This window comes from Echinococcus granulosus (assembly GCF_000524195.1).
Source record: "Echinococcus granulosus chromosome Unknown EG_S00139, whole genome shotgun sequence".
Classification (NCBI taxonomy): domain Eukaryota; kingdom Metazoa; phylum Platyhelminthes; class Cestoda; order Cyclophyllidea; family Taeniidae; genus Echinococcus; species Echinococcus granulosus.
The window spans coordinates 23,645-28,956 of NW_020170519.1; positions in this window are offsets into that span (position 1 = coordinate 23,645).

The window sequence follows — 5,312 nt, forward strand, 5'->3', positions numbered from 1 at the left end:
GTTTCGGTGCATAATCCTGATGCACTAGCAAATGCTAATTTTGCCGCCTATTCATGGTTATTGATGACTTCGTGGGTGCACTTCGACTGTTCCAAATGTCACTGATGGTACTTTTTGTAAGCTCTTTATGATAACCGAATACCGTACATACCCTTTATGATTTCACTTCGAAGTTTTTTTTCGCCAAATCTCCACCAGTACTTTCGGTTGGGTTGTCAGGAACGATAAAACTTCTAAACGAATTCATGGCAAGCCCGCTGGAAGTGTTCATTTGTTTGCAAATCTCAACTTCTACCACCACCACCACGACGAGTCTTTTCTTTCAAAAATTACACCACCTCTACCGGACGATTGATTTTGATAAATATCGAATCTTAAGGGCCAGGTCAGTTACTTCCTTTGCTTTCTCTACGCTCGTTAATCGTATTTCATCTTGCTACGGTGTGTGTCCGCACTGTTGCTTGCAGCCTCCTGCATATTGTCATCAGAATTCCCCAATCAGACAAGTGGGGATGTTGCTGGTCCTGAATGACTCAACGAGTCACCCTCCACGTGGCCCCAATAGCAGTGGGTAGGGGATGTCACCCTCGAAATAAAGTGAAATCAAGTCTTACAGTCAGGGGCTTTAGTTCATGGTGCTATACTACGAGTTACGACAAAGTAACTGGGAGATTTCTCCTCACGCACATTTGGCCATCAGTCACTGCTGTGTGAAGGGTTGGCGAGCCTTTGTAATCGTATTTCTCCACCTCTGTTTTACAGCACTTAAGGACAGTCGGAAGTTTGGACTATCATGGTTTCAAATGAGTCAGCTATCCATTGTCAATATTGAATACTTGAATGGTTTACGTGGTCTCCACCAATATTAGGGAAAGCAGGATGTGATTTGCTCTCGGACAGACCGGTGTCACCTTCAAGAATACCGAGTTTGCTGTGAACGTCAGTCGCCAACACAGTTGCGAGTCAGTCAATGTTTGATGGCTTATGTTATCATTATGCTGGATCCGCGCCAACGGTGAAAGGATCCCAACAATTGCATATCTTGAAACGAGGTAAATTGAGGAGATTTAAAAGTATATTCTTTTGCCAACTTTGAAACCCACTTTTTGGTGGTCATTGATGATTAGTACACAGTGGCAAAGTATGCAGACATATATTCGGGCAAAAACTGACATTACCTCTGAACAGGTTGTCGAAGTGTATTTGAATTCACCTTTGTATTTTTAGTTAATCATTTTATCGTCAGTTCGCACAGTGTGAGTGCTTTGTTTTGTCGCCATGTCCTGTCTCCTAGTTGTCGACGGGACGTTGGCATTTATATTGTAGTCCATTGGGAACAAAGTCCCACGTAGGCGACGGCGCTGCTGTTGATTTTAACTTGTAAACAATATTAATTGCGTGTTTCTCCCTTTTGTCTTTACCATAAACACTCGCTGCACATGGCTACCCCAGCTCTATGTTGCATGTATATATGCAAACTTATCCTCTTGCACATTAAATCGAATAGACAAGATTATGCTGGTGCTGTCTTCGAGGTTATTAAGCCCTAGGCACGTGGTGATTCAAGTGTTGATGGTTACACCCCACCATTAGAACCCCTCAGGTGGATACTAATCTTAGATCAAGTCTAGTGAGGACAATTTGAAGTCAGCAGAGGAATGCGGGTGCATAGTGTGTTCTACCTCTGGAATTAAAAAGCTCCAAATGTATGAAGCCAACTACTTTAGGAATTTTTCTTTTTTCCATACAGCTGCACCCCCTCTTTTGCATTCTCTTCATCTTACATTTTCGTCGCTCCCGTGTCACCCGCCTCTCTCCGACCGCTCACCTCGTGCGTCCTTGCAGAGCTGCGAGCCCAGTTTTCCTTGCAGCCCAAATGCCTGGACTCAGCTTGATCCCGACGTCACTGTCATGTGATTGCCTTACGAACTTTACTGTCATTGTATCCTCGTTGAACGAGATCATCATGATGCACTAGCCAAGGTCGTAAACGCCATCAAAAGCAAGCACTCCATGATGAAACGGGAAGGTGAGTATCTTCTTCCACGTTAATTTCTTTATGCGCACTCCTCCTTGTCTTCCCGCAGGCTTGAATTACTTGTCATGATAGAGGAAATGCAACACGGAATCGACAAGATGCTTTATCCAGTAACATCGTGTTGGGCCAACCATACTGTGGTGTTTCTTAAACTTTTATGACTGTGTGGGGTGACTAAGCGGGTTTGGTTGTCTCTGCTTGGCGGGCGTCATTACTGCTTGGGTTATGACTTGCCACAGGTGCGTTATTGCTATGGCTGGTGAGGTGGGTGACCCTCGTGGAGAGCTTTTGCATTCTCGGTTGTTTTGGTTGCTCATTACCCATAGTTAGCCAAGCGGTTTTGGATGCTTTTGTAGAGACAAGCTTGGGACTGGAGTAGAGCCAAGTTTCTGCAAATTAATTGTTGGAGTGGTGCTATTGTTTCAGTGATTTATCTGAAGTTTGAAGTGTACAAAATCTGATATTAACCGTGTACTTACATTTGATTCTCACTAGATGTGAAGGCTTCCGCATTTAGTTTTCGTTTAACTTCACTTGCTTTATTAAGCACTTTACTGCTTTGTTGCAATGTTCAAATGACACCAACGGTGTTTTGTTCACAAACGTTTGAAAATTTGGCATGTACCATTCCAAAGTCAAGGAATATTTTAGAAAGAATAAGCACTTGCGAATGAGCAGAAGGACTAGTACTTTTGTTCTTTGCCTTCAGGTTGTCGTAACATTCAACGTTCATTCACTTTTCCAGAAATGAAATTATTTGTGATTTGTTTACGTAGGTGACACTTGGGAGACAGCTTCGACGCCATATGGAAGGGGCGTCATTGTGATGACTTCCTTTCACTGCATAATCATCACTTAGCGCGGGCATGCCTTCCAGCGGCGTTGGATCCCTGACTCTCTTAGAAATGCTGAAGCTGGCGCCTGCTTCCTCACCGGCTGCCGCATTGATGCTTCTATGCGGTGGGTGTAGCTTCATTTCAATTGTTTTATTACTCCTGGCCATGTTTAAGTAGAGCTTTTATTGGCAACTAGGAACGATGAGATGGTCTGTAGTTACTCCACCTCCCTGACCTGCCTGAAGGTGTTCGGAATGTGTAAAATGTACTCAATCTTAATTGGAAGCATGCCTTGTATTGCACATTCCCTGCTTTGTGTTGGGGTTAGCAGTCCACACTGCACGAAATCTTCATCAGAAGTTATTTCGTTTATAAGGAATACTCGCCATCACTAAGTATCCCTTTCTGTCCTCTCTTTGTTTGTAGAATCCAGCTGGGGGGTGGGAAGAAATTATGTCCTGACGACATTGCCTTTTGCGTCCTCTGGCTTGTGCCCTTAGTGCACAAGCCCTATCGCCTTAAATGGTCATATTTTGGCGGTGCAGTGGAGAGAAAATGATTCCTAAAGTGTATTCTTGATCAACATTTAAGTACTTATTCTTCTGGCATTCAAAGGATCTTTTTAACAGCTGTCAAATTCTTTTGTAGAGGCATTTATTCACTCACCGCCTTTGCAATGCATCCTTCTCGTGTCAAAGCACTTTTTGCGTTCATATTGCTATGTTTCATAAAAGTGAGTCAAACAATCCTCGGGGGTTTTGATCAGTATCTGAGTATTTACCCTCCAATGTTGCAGGTCATCTAATTGTGTCTACTTTTCGAACATTTTAGGGAGAGAAGAAGAGACCATTTACTTGCCAGCAGTGCAGCAGAGCCTTCTTCCAGAGAAGTGATTTAGGCAGACACATTTCTGTGGTTCATGGAAGTGAGTTAAGTGAATTCAAGTAATAAGTTTAATTGACTTCTACATACTTATATGCTGATATTTGAATGCGTTTCAATTTGTGTTACTCTTGCAATGCCTCTGGAGAGGAAAGCATTTACTTGCCAGTATTGCAATGCATTTGTCTCGCGTCGAGGTGATTTAAACAGACACATTTCTGAGGTTAATTAGAGTAAGTCGAGTAATTTTTAATGATAAGTATTAGGAAGTGGTGCTATTATTTAAAATTGCTTAACTTATTCTTATGAACCGCAGAAATGTGTCTGTTTAAATGGCTTCACCACGAGGTGAATTTCTTGCAGTGTCGGCAAGTGAATGATCTCCGCTCTAAAAGCATTGTCAAAGCATTGCCCATTGAAATGCATTCTCGTGTCAGGAAATAAGTAGTTAAAAGTCAGTCGAACTTGTTATTTGAAGTTGCTTAACTTGCTTCTATGGGAACCTAGAAATGTGTCTATGGCAAGAGGACTGCTGTTGTCCCATCTGTGTCAACAAAGCAGCAATCCTGATTCTTGTGTTGTTGCCAGGATCCGAATGTTTTGCATGTTTTGCGCACTTCAGTGCCTATACAAGTCTCATGATGTAGCAAATACTTCTAACAGAAGTGTCAACGACGAATTTGTCAGTTTTGTGTGGAGTGAGTCTGATGCGACAGACTGTAGAGAGTGGATAGAGACATTGATGTGTGAATTTGGCTGTAGTGTTTGTCTCCTTGCAGTCGTCCGCTACTCTACAAGTTAACAGTCACAAAGACGATCACGAGTAACTTCTGGCTTCGCTCCAGCACATGGACATGAATGCTGCGTCAGCAGTGGTATAGAACCTGCCCACCCTATCGGGATGATAACTCAATTCGGAAGCTTGTTCGTGGTGAAACAATTGCAAATGGTAGGTTAGGTGTTAAAGTGCTCTCTTGCATATTATGAGCACCAACCAAACAACTTTTTCTTTTTGTTAACAGGAGAATACAGTGTCGGTGACACGGTGTCGGATTCGTCTGATCACGGGCTCAATTTAACTTTTTATTCTTCACTCTGCTGAGATTTAAATGGATTGTACTTTCTTGATGTACAAGAACAACGGATTGTTTTAAGCTATTTGTCCACTTCTCCTGTCTTGTCTCCTCTCCTTTGTTCTTAAATAAACCTGAATTCATCTTTACCTTAATGAACCTCGGTTAAGTCGCGTTGGGTTGTTGGCTGACCTCGGCGAGTGAATCATGCGTTTGGAAACATTTCCAAAGTACTGACTGGCTAATTTGAGAACACTTAACAGACTGCATGTTGGCTGAGAGCGCTTATCAAACGTACAAGGATTAAATATTATCATATTATCATAGAAATTCCCCACACTTCAGGCATTTTTTGCATTTGCCTTCGTAAATGTGCCTGAGCAATGGTAACGTGACAAGGTAAGCACAACATCCCCTTTCTTCAGTGATGCTGAATGTTTGGCGATTCTTGTAGGTCTTATCTCACATGCAGAAGTTGTCTGT